The sequence below is a fragment of the Schistocerca serialis genome, chromosome 1, assembly GCF_023864345.2.
Source record: "Schistocerca serialis cubense isolate TAMUIC-IGC-003099 chromosome 1, iqSchSeri2.2, whole genome shotgun sequence".
Taxonomy (NCBI): domain Eukaryota; kingdom Metazoa; phylum Arthropoda; class Insecta; order Orthoptera; family Acrididae; genus Schistocerca; species Schistocerca serialis.
The window spans coordinates 801,374,007-801,386,219 of record NC_064638.1 but is presented as its reverse complement, the minus strand read 5'-3'; the positions used below and the strand labels follow the sequence as shown (position 1 = coordinate 801,386,219).

The following is a 12,213-nucleotide window of genomic DNA, read 5'->3' as shown; positions in this document are numbered from 1 at the left end:
GTCTACCTATTACACATTATGACCCTCTTCAACTGTCGGCGGTTTCTGTCAGTCAACAGACTAGGTTGGCCTGTACGCTTTTGTGCTTTATGTGTCCCTTCACATTTCCACTTCACTATCACATTGGAAACAGTGGACCTAGGGATGTTTAGAAGTGTGGAAATCTTGTGTACAGATGTATGACATAAGCGACACCCAATCACCTGACCATGTTCGAAGTCCATGAGTTCCGTGAAGCCCCCCATTCTGCTGTCTCACGATGTCTAATGACTACTGAAGTCACTGATATGGAGTATCCTGCAGTAGGTGGCAGCACAATGCACCTAATATGAAAAACGTACAATTTTGGGGGTGTCTGGATCCTTTTGATCACATAGTGTATCTGCAGTTAGAAGTAGGGCAACTGTGTCTGCTCATTCAGTGCTAAACTTGGGTTGATGGACAGGTGTTTATTAATTTCCATCTCAGACCTCGTTTAGGAAAGAGGAGCCAGCACCATCATTCCAAAATGAGATTTTCACTCTGCAGTGAAGTGTCCACTGATATGAAATTTCCTGGCAGATTAAAACTGTGTGCCAGACTGAGACTTGAACTTGGGACCTTTACATTGTGCAGACAAGTGCTCTCTACCGACTGAGCTACCCAAGTATGACTCACAACCTGTTGCCACAGTTTCAATTCTGCCAGTATCTCATCTCCTACCTTCCAAACTTCACACAACCTCTTCTGCAAACCTAGCAGAACTAGCACTCCTGGAAGAAAGGATATTGCAGAGACATGGCTTATCACAGCCTCAGGGATGTTTCCAGAATGAGATTTTCACTCTGTAGCAGAGTGTGCACTGATATGAAACTTCCTGGCAGATTAAAACTGTGTGCTGGACTGATACTTGAAATTGGGACCCTTGCCTTTCGCGGGCAAGTGCGCTACCAACTGCACTGCCCAAGCACACAGTTTTAATCTGCCAGGAAATTTCATATCAGAACACACTCTGCTGCAGAGTGAAAATCTCATTCCGGAAACATCCCTGAGGCTGTGGCTAAGCCACGTCTCTGTAATATCCTTTTTTCAGGAGTGCTAGTTCTGCTAGGTTTGCAGAAGAGCTTCTGTGACATTTGGAAAGTAGGAGACGAGGTACAGGCAGAATTGAAGCTGTGGGGACAGGTCGTGAGTCATGCTTGGGTAGTTCAGTCAGTAGAGCACTTGCCCGCGAAAGGCAAAGGTCCCAAGTTCAAGTCTCTGTCTGGCACACAGTTTTAATCTGCTAGGAAGTTTCAGCACCATCATTGTCTACCACAGGAATTGGATGAGCAGCAGCAGCATCCACCCATTCAAGGTGGATGAAAGACAGCATCCAGGTCACAGGGGTCAAGTCTCCAACAGACCTGCAGGGTGTTGTTGACCTCTGCGACCTATCAATGTGGCCTCAGAACTTGGCAGTGCATCTAGCAGCAGCAGAATCATCCTTCCAGCCAGACTCATGGTTGGTTATATGATCGGAGACAATGTGCTGAGTTTTGAACTCCATAGGCTCCCCTCTCACTGGATGGCTGCACCTGACACAAGGGCTGAGACTACACACTGGGCAGTCACCACACTGGGCAGTCAGCAGTCAGCATTATTCAATCAGGAATGATGTTTATTAAGAAGAGTGGGGTATTTATGTTGGCACTTCCCTGTGTGCTCCATGGCAATGGGGATGGCTATGACATTAGATGCCCTGGTTTTCCCTCGCTGGCAACTCTCCTAGTGACTTCACACTTTTACAACTTAACCTTCCAGGGGCTCTTTTCTGCTGGCTCAACACCTGAATACTTAAAATTGTGTTGTAATGGCCTTTCTTTTGAAACCATGCTCTGTTGACAGTATCTCTTGGCTTCTTTGAAAGCATTATGGTCTGCTTGCAGACTTGGGCACTCGGTCATTCCCCCATACCAGGATAGCTTCTGTATCTGCCACAACTCACTTAGCATTTCCCCCTGGCTGGCAGTCTACTAGTCACTGCCACAGTCAGTCTGGCTTCTATGGCTTCTGGGAGCTGCCAAGGTCTGCTGGGGATACATCCTTGGGCATAACATATCCCCCTACCTTCAGAAAAGTCATCTCAAATGTTTCAGTTAGGAGTACCCACAATAAATTCACCCTACAGATTTTGCACATGTAGCTGCACATTATACAGTTTTCAACCACTGGTATATTTAAGCAATAATTTAGTCCTTTGCAGAAGCCATTTCTTACATGCTAACACAATTACTCATATACTAGAAAAAAACCGGACTAGTACTGGTGAAACAATAAAACGAATGCAATAATGCTGAAAGTTGCGTGGCCTGTCACGTGACTCTCGCTCCGCCTACTGATCGAGTATCATCTGCCTCCTGCACTCAGTCTGCCCATGACGTCTGTTTTAAGTAGTTGACGTTTTGTCTGTGCGTCGGAAAATGTTGAGTGTACAGAAAGAACAGCGTGTTAACATCAAATTTTGTTTCAAACTAGGAAAATCTGCAAGTGAAACGTTTGTAATGTTACAACAAGTGTACAGCGATGATTGTTTATCGCGAACACAAGTGTTTGAGTGGTTTAAACGATTTAAAGATGGCCGCGAAGACACCAGTGATGACACTCGCACTGGCAGACCATTGTCAGCAAAAACTGATGCAAACATTGAAAAAGTCGGTAAACTTGTTCGACAAGATCGCCGTTTAACAATCAGAGCAGTGTCTGAGTTAACAGGAGTTGACAACGAAAGTGTTAGGCAGATTCTTCATGAAAGTTTCAACATGAACAAAGTGTGTTCAAAAATGGTTCCAAAGTGTCTCACAATTGAACAGAAGGAACGCCGAAGAATGATTTGTTCTGACATCCTGGAAAACATTGAAAGTGATCCCACCTTCTTACAAAATGTTATTACTTGCGATGAATCGTGGTTTTTTACTTACGATCCAAAACTAAACGCCAATCGATGCATTGGAAAACTCCTGGTTCTCCACGACAAAAAAAACACGAATGTCAAAATCGAAATTCAAGGCAATGATGATTGTTTTTTTTTTTTTTGACATCAAAGGGATTGTGCACATTGATTGGGTACCAGAGGGACAAACAGTGAATCAGCATTACTACATTAGCGTCCTGGCTACCCTACTTGAGCGAGTACGGAGAAAACGGAACGATTTGTGGAGAAAAAAGTCATGGATCCTTCACCAAGACAATGCCCCAGCTCACAGTGCGTTGTCAGTGAAGACGTTTTTGGCAAAACACAACATTCCCATCTTAGATCATCCACCCTACTCACCTGATTTGGCCCCCTGTGACTTTTTTCTTTTCCCTAAAGTCAAGTCAGCTTTGAAAGGAACTAGATTTGAGACTGTTGAAGCAGTAAAAGAAAAAGCGACAGAAGTAATGTATGGACTTACCGAAAATGATCTGCAGCATTGCTATGAACAGTGGAAAATTCGTATGGAGCGGTGTAGAGACCGAGGAGGAGAGTACATTGAAGGAGATAACATGAAATTGTAAATAATTGTAAATAAATGTTTTTTCCAGCATCAGTCCAGTTTTTTCTAGCCGCACCTCGTACTTACACATTCATCTATCAGTTTACACATAATTCCCCTACTATGTCGGACCTTTATTTACAGACCAATGAATGTGTATCTGATGCACAGATAAATCAGGGTGGTTCACTGACTTTCATTTAAAATGCTGCACTGACTTTCATTTAAAGCAAAAGAAAGGTTAGAAAAATCACAAACAGAACCACCACAGCACTGATAGATGTCATGATTATAGTCATGATACTATGATGTCTATTACGATATTCGTGTATGGGCTGGAACATTTATTTGGCTCTAATTTTCCCTTTCTGCACTGTTACTAGTTTGTCCAGTGAGTGTAGAATGTCTGGATTCAGAGTATTATTTAGGAAGGTTAAGTGTTGGGTAGGCACCACTTTCAATGGCATCTCAGACCTGCACAACATTAGGATGTATCCACTTAAGTGTGGTTATACAGGTGATCATAGCTAGTAGATAAAATGCTGTGCCTGCTAAGTCACATGTCATACCATTTATTATTATCATTCCACTATCCTGTAATTCTACTCTATTCATACCTGTGGGTTTCCAATGTCTTTGCTATGAAACTGTTAACAGATCTTTGGTCCACACCTGTACCCATTTTGGCATGTGACTTGAGAGAAAGGAAGCTTATCACTATCTCCCCATCCCTTCAGAAGATGAGATTTCCCAGAAAAAAATATACCCCTACATACAAAACATCATTGTATTGAGGCCTTGATTTAAAAAAAAAAAAAAAATACCAATAAATAGCCCCCACATGAACCATGGACCTTGCCGTTAGTGGGGAGGCTTGCGTGCCTCAGCGATACAGATAGCCGTACCATAGGTGCAACCACAACAGAGGGGTATCTGTTGAGAGGCCAGGCAAATGTGTGGTTCCTGAAGAGGGACTGCAGCCTTTTCAGTACTTTTAGGGTCAACAGTCTAGATGATTGACTGATCTGGCCTTGTAACACTAACCAAAACGGCCTTGCTGTGCTGGTACTGCAAACGGCTGAAAGCAAGGGTAAACTACAGCCGTAATTTATCTCAAGGGCATTCAGCTTTACTGTATGGTTAAATGATGATGGCGTCCTCTTGGGTAAAATATTCCAGAGGTAAAATAGTCCCCCATTCAGATCTCTGGGCGGGGACTACTCAGGAGGACATCATTATCACGAGAAAGAAAACTGGCATTCTACGGATCAGAGCGTAGAATGTCAGATCCCTTAATTGGACAGGTAGGTTAGAAAATTTAAAAAGGGAAATGGACAGGATAAAGTTGTATATAGTGGGAATTAGTGAAGTTCGATGGGAGGAGGAACAAACAAGACTTCTGGTCAGGTGAATACAGGGTTATAAATACAAAATCAAATAGGGGTAATGCAGGAGTAGGTTTAATAATGAATTAAAAAAAATAGGAATGCAGGTAACCTACTACAAACAGCATAGTGAATGCATTATTTTGGCCAAGATAGACATGAAGCCCACGCTACGGTAGTACAAGTTTGTATGCCAACTAGCTCTGCAGATGACGAAGAAATTGATATAATGTATGGTGAGATAAAAGAAATTATTCAGATAGTGAAGGGAGACCAAAATTTAATAGTCATGGGTAACTGGAATTTGATAGTAGGAAAAGGAAGAGAAGGAAACGTAGTAGGTGAATATGGATTGGGGGTAAGAAATGAAAGAGGAAGCCACCTGGTAGAATTTTGCACAGAGAATAACTTAATCATAGCTAACACTTGGTTCAAGAATCATGAAAGAAGGTTGTATACATTGAAGAAGCCTGCAGATACTAGAAGGTATCAGATAGACTATATAATGGTAAGACAGAGATTTAGGAACCAGGTTTTAAATTGTAAGACAGGGGCAGATGTTGGCTCAGACCGCAATCTATTGGTCATGTCTGCAGATTAAAACCGAAGAAACTGCAAAAAGGTGGGAATTTAAGGAGATGGGACCTGGATAAACTGACAGAACCAGAGGTTATAGAGAGTTTCAGAGAGAGCATTACAGAACGATTGACAAGAATGGGGGCAAGAAATACAGTAGAAGATGAATGGGTAGCTTTGAGAGATGAAATAGTGAAGGCAGCAGAGGATCAAGTAGGTAAAAAGACAAGGACTAGTAGAAATCCTTGGGTAACAAAGATATATTGAATTTAATTGATGCAAGGAGGAAATATAAAAATGCAGTAAATGAAGCACACAAAAAGGAATACAAATATCTCAAAAATGAGATCGACAAGGAGTGCAAAATGGCTAAGCAGGGATGGATGTAGAGGCTTATCTCACTAGGTGTAAAATAGATACTACCTACAGGAAAATTAAAGAGACCTTTGGAGAAAAGAGAACCACTTGTATGAATATCAAGAGCTCAGATGGTAACCCAGTTCTAAGCAAAGAAGGGAAAGCAGAAAGGTGGAAGGAGTATATACAGGATCTATACAAGGGCAATGTACAATATTATGGAAATGGAAGAGAATGTAGATGAAGATGAAATGGGAGATATGATACTGTGTGAAGAGTTTGACAGAGCACTGAAAGACCTAAGTCAAAACAAGGCCCCCGGAGTAGACAATATTCCATTAGAACTACTGATAGCCTTGGGAGAGCCAGCCGTGACAAAACTCTACCATCTGGTGAGCAAGATGTATGAGACAGGTGAAATACCCTCAGACTTCAAGAAGAATATAATAATTCCAATCCCAAAGAAAGCAGATGTTAACAGGTTTAAAAATTACCGAACTATCAGTTTAATAAGTCATACTAACATGAATTCCTTACAGACGAATGGAAAAACTGGTTGAAGCTGACCTTGGGGAAGATCAGTTTGGATTCCATAGAAATGTTGGAACACATGCGGCAATACTGACTCTATGACTTATCTTAGAAGATAGATTAAGGAAAGGCAAACCTACATTTCCAGCATTTGTAGACTTAAAGAAAGCTTTTGACAATGTTGACTGGAATACTTTCTTTCAAATTCTGAGGGTGGCAGGGATAAAATACAGGGAGTGAAAGGCTATTTACAATTTGTACAGAAACCAGACGGCAGTTATAAGAGTCGAGGGGCATGAAAGGGAAGCAGTGGTTGGGAAGGGAGTGAGATAGGGTTGTAGCCTATCCCTGATGTTATTCAATCTGTACATTGAGCAAGCAGTAAAGGAAACAAAAAAAAAATTTGGAGCAGGAATTAAAATCCATGGAGAAGAAATAAAAACTTTGAGGTGTGCAGATGACATTGTAATTCTGTCAGAGACAGCAAAGGACCTGGACGAGCAGCTGAATGGAATGGACACTGTCTTGAAAGGAGGATATAAGATGAACATCAACAAAAGCAAAACGAGGATAATGGAATGTAGTCGAGTTAACTCGGGTGATGCTGAGGGAATTAGATTAGGAAATGAGACACTTAAAGTAGTAGAGGAGTTTTGCTATTTGGGGAGCAAAATAACTGATGATGGTCGAAGTAGAGAGGATATAAAATGTAGACTGGCAACGGCAAGGAAAGCGTTTCTGAAGAAGAGAAATTTGTTAACATCAAGTATAGATTCAAGTGTCAGGAAGTCATTTCTGAAAGTACTTGTATGGAGTGTAGCCATATATGGAAGTGAAACATGGACGACAAATAGTTTGAACAAGAAGAGAATAGCAGGTTTCAAAATGTGGTGCTACAGAAGAATGCTATAGATTAGATGGGTAGATCACATAACTAATGAGGAGGTATTGAATAGAATTGGGAAGAAGAGAAATTTGTGGCACAGCTTGACTAGAAGAAGGGACTGGTTGGTAGGACATGTTCTGAGGCATCAAGGGATCACCAATTTAGTATTGGAGGGCAGTGTGGAGGGTAAAAATTGTAGAGGAAGACCAAGACATGAATAAACAAAGCAGATTCAGAAGGATGTAGGTTGCAGTAGGTAGTGGGAGATAAAGGAGCTTGCACAGGATAGAGTAGCATGGAGAGCTGCATCAAACCAGTCTCTGGACTGAAGACCATAACAACAACAACTACAAATAGAACAAAATATAACTGGATGACTTCCTAATAATATACACCAGAACAAATCAAATGCAAAACAGGCAAACAACAATCTCAAATCTTATCTACTGGTGTGGTCTAAGTGTGTAAGGCTCCCTTAAAAGGCTTAATATGTCCCACTTGAATAATCAAAGTATTCACTGGCATTTGTATTTTAACATTGACAAGTAACATCATTTCCATTACTTGGTATGGTCCATGGTATCAGGTCAGGAATTTCTTTGTTTTGTCTTTTGGTGTACATGGAACGGTCATTAATACATATTGGCCAATCCTGTATCGCAGTAACTTCTTTACACATTGTCCTATCTGCTCCTGTTGTTGTAAGGCTTTCATATTTGTGCGTTTTACCTGTTGCCAACTGTCTTGCAATTTCCAAGCAAACTTTTTTACTGATTCATCATTGAATCCAAATCTCATCTTGATCACTTCATAAAGTGAAGGCAATTTTCTCCCCTATATTACCTCATATGGCAAAATATCAGTAAACTTATGAACTTTAGAATTGTATGCTGTGGTTAAGAATTTAAATTATGTCCCAATTTTCATGATTACTACTAACATAATAGCTCAATACCTTCAAAGTCACATGATGAACTCTCTCTGTTCTACCATTGACCTGAGGGTGGAAGGGGCATTCAAATTCAGAGCAGTCAACACAACTGCTTCACAAGATTGGACATGAATTTGGTTCCCTGGTCTATAATTAGTGTATCTGGAATGCCAAATGTGAGCAACCCATTATTTACTAATGTTTGAGCATCTGTACCCACTTTTACATAAAAAATTGCAACCATTACTTTATAAGGCAAGAAATGCTCAATTATAGCCAATATGTATTTATTTCCTACAGGTGTTTTATTAAATGGGTCTAAAATGTCCAAAACAAGTATTTCAGACAGTTTAGATGCATCCAGCAGATGTTACAATGGAATCAGTCAGTGGTTATGATCAGTTCATTGTGCACAAGGTACACAGATCCTGACATGTTGCTCTACATCTTGTTTTCTAGTCCTCCACCAAATTTTTTTTTGGCAATTTGTCTATCAGCTGCACTTTTCTCATCATGGCCTGACAACATATGGTCACATGCTTGTGCCAAGACTTCATTCCAGAATACTGCAGGTACTACCATTCATAATCTGCACTTTGCTGTTCGGCACAGCAAGCAGTTGTGGGTCACGAACTGAGGTTGCAACTTGAATTGTTGACAGCCAGCTTCAGCAGGTTGAACGTTTTCCCATTCAGTGATGCTCCTGCCCAGTGCCTGTAGAACTTCAATTTTTTTGCTCAAATTATAGAAGTTAGAATGCCGTTTCTCCTGGCTTGTGTATCACTTCATAATCAAATTCACTCAAACAGATGGCCCAACTTGTTAATCTGCAGCAAAGTTCTTTCAATCCCAATAACCATTTAAGAGCCGTGAGATCCATACCTTAAACTTTTGGCCATATAAGTAACAGCAGAAGTATGTAATACCATAGATTACTTCTACCATCTCCTTCTCATTCATGGAATAATTTTGCTTCGATTTTTTCAATTGTTGGGCTTCATATACTACAGGAAGCTCTTTACCATCTATATTCTGTCCTAAGACACACACAACAACCATACTGCTTGCATCACAAAACAGAATAAATTTGTTTTCAAAATTGGGGAATAACAAAATTGGATATGATCTCAATGCTCACTTTAAAGAATTGAATGACACCTGAAATTTGGTAGACCATTCAAATTTTGCTGTTTTCAGTAACAAATTGTTTAAAGGTCCAGCAACTTCAGCAAAATCCTTTATGAATCAAAGATAAAAATTACATAGGCTGATGAAACTCTGCCACTATTTAACTGTCTTTGGTGGTGAAAAATTCTGAATTGCTGCCACCAAATGTGGGTCTGTTCTCACACCTTCTATGCTAATTATATGCCCAGGATAATTTACTTCCATTGCTGCAAAATGACATTGATCGATGCTTAGTGTTTGTCGTCCCATTCTCTCAGTCTTTTGAATATCTCCTCCAACCATTATACATGCTCTTCCATTTCCTTTGAAAACACTATCATGTAATTCAGATACATCAAACACTGCTTTGGTTTCAGTCCTCCACGTAGACCATCCAATAATCTCTGAAAAGTGGGAGGTATATTCTTGTGTCTGACAGGCATTTGACACTATTGAAAATGACCCCACACTGGGCAGTCAGCAGTCAGCACTCATCAATCAGGAATGACATGTGTTAAGAAGGGTGAGGTATTTATGTTGGCACTTCCCATGTGCTCCATGTCAGTGAGGATGGCAATGACATCATCATCATGTGCTCTGGTTTTTCTTCACTGTCTGCTCTCCTAGTGACTTCACTTTTGCAACTTAACTTTTCAGAGGCTCTTTTCTGCTGACTCTACACCTGAATACTTGTTAAAGTTGCATTGTACCTAGCCTTTCTTACAAAACTTTGCTCTGTCACTAGTGTGACAGTATCTCTCGGCTTCCATGATGTTATATGCTCTGCTTGCAGACTTGGCCTCTCGTTACTTTCCCCATGCTATGGCAAATTCCATGTTTGCAGTAAATCACACAGCAATTCTTCCTGACTGGCAGTCTACTAGTCATTAACACAGGTGGTCTGGCTTCCAGGAGCTGCCAAGGTAGAATATGGATGAACTTTTAGTGTCTGTCAGGGATAGTATTCTGTGGCATAACAGTATTTTGCATACCTTCTTAAAAACATGAATAATGATTTTAAAAAAGAATATGTCCAAACTGTATTGGTGAGATTTAGAAATGAAATGAATGTGCATCATCACTGTGCTAAAAATCAATATGAATAAACTTCATGCAGAAAAAAATGTGAATAGCTGACAAAGCAAAATACACCAAAATTTCCACCCTTTTCTGGTTCATGGTAAAAAGTGATGTGCCTGGATGAAATTATAAAACTGCTGCAAGAAGAACATCGTGTCATGCTGTAAAACATAAAGAGATTTAGAAACATAAATATGTCACTCTTAACACATCCTGGTGGGAAATTCAAGTTATGATGTATATGAAAATATGCAAACTGTTAGGTCTAAAACAACCAGTAAATAAACTAGCACACAAGTTGGAAACACAGTAAATTTGAAGTAATAAATCACTGTGTACTAAATTATTCACAGCATATTGAAAAACAAAATGTAGTGCATTGCTAACAAATAATCAAGAAGACAAAGTTCTTACTATAAGTGGTAGCCATGGAACAAAACTGTGAAAACTTAATTCAGGACAGTCCATTCTGTAAAGAATTATAATGCCTGGTTCAAGAGTAAGGATGACTGTTTCTATCAAGACATGGTTGATGTGTTGTGATGTGAATACATGAAAAAAAAAATTTGTAGAGCTCCTGGAATATGAAAACTCCATCTGCTCTAAAATAAAATTAATGATGGAATTTGAAAAAGAGGGCCAGCTAACTTCCGTCAAAGTGTCAATTACGAGAAGAATGGACAGACCCCTGAGTCATAGACTATGTAGATAGCCCACACATGCTGATCTGTTATCTTCCTTCCTTGAGCCACATCATCTGTTTAAAAAAGATTCTGATTCACTGAGAGCTTGAATACTGCCAGACAAGCAGAACTTTACCAAAGACTTACAACACCTATTGATAGTTTTCTGAAAGAATGAGTACTCAGATAAACTGGGCAGGTGTCAAAATCAACAGTACCTGAGGAAGAAGCTGAGACTGAGACTGAGACAGAGAAAGAATCACCAAGAATCACTTACCTTGTCTTATGCTGCCTCAATCTATGCAAAAATTGATAGACAACCACAGAAACTTGGCATCAAACGTATTTTTCTCCTGCCAACAACAATAAAAATTTGACTTCACAATTATGAAGACAACAGGCAACCAAAAGCAGTGGGTGTACTGCAGTCCATGGGAATTTAGTATGTGTTTGAGGAGCAGACTAATAGGACAGTTGAGGAAATGTGAAAGGAAAGTTATTGACACACTCAACAAAATAACCAACCAAATTAACTGTTACTAAGCAGTGCTTTAAATATAATTATGAAATTAAACATGATGAAACAAGTACAGGGGTGTAATTACCAAGTTTCTGAGATAGCCTAATTAAAGAGTCTAAAAGATATCAGAAAAAAGTAATAAACTAGGATGAGGATTTCAGTTTAAGTAAGGCTTAGGGTCCCATAATCAATTTTTTAAGATGTCACTGAGCATTTCTTCCAGCAAATAGCATAACATCAACAACAGTTTGGTTGGAGACTAGATAACAACTACATACAAACAACACAGCTTGCAGCACCTTGAAATCTGTCTGGAGGTAGGCAAGATTCCATTAATGTAGTAGTCAGTACCAGGTGTCATGCCCACTTTCCAATACAAATTTGTAAAAATATTACATGATCCTACTGGTAACATAGGAATAATTATTTCAGTTATTATGGATCAGAATTGTTAGGCACAATACATAAACACAGTATTTATAATAAACATTTGCCATCTCATTGATTATTTTAAAAAAAGCAAGCACAGATAAATAGCTACCGGTATATATTCTATATTATCTTTCTGAATCATGCAATTTATTGGATTTGTAATGAACTACA

At 39.6% G+C, this 12,213-nt stretch overlaps 1 protein-coding gene across 1 annotated transcript in view; it reads right to left on the bottom strand.

Annotated features, from left to right (window-relative positions):
* Positions 1 to 12,213, bottom strand: part of LOC126434973 (ATP-dependent 6-phosphofructokinase-like) — a 439,746-nt gene that overhangs the window by 183,103 nt on the left and 244,430 nt on the right. The gene's annotated exons all lie outside the window — the stretch shown is intronic.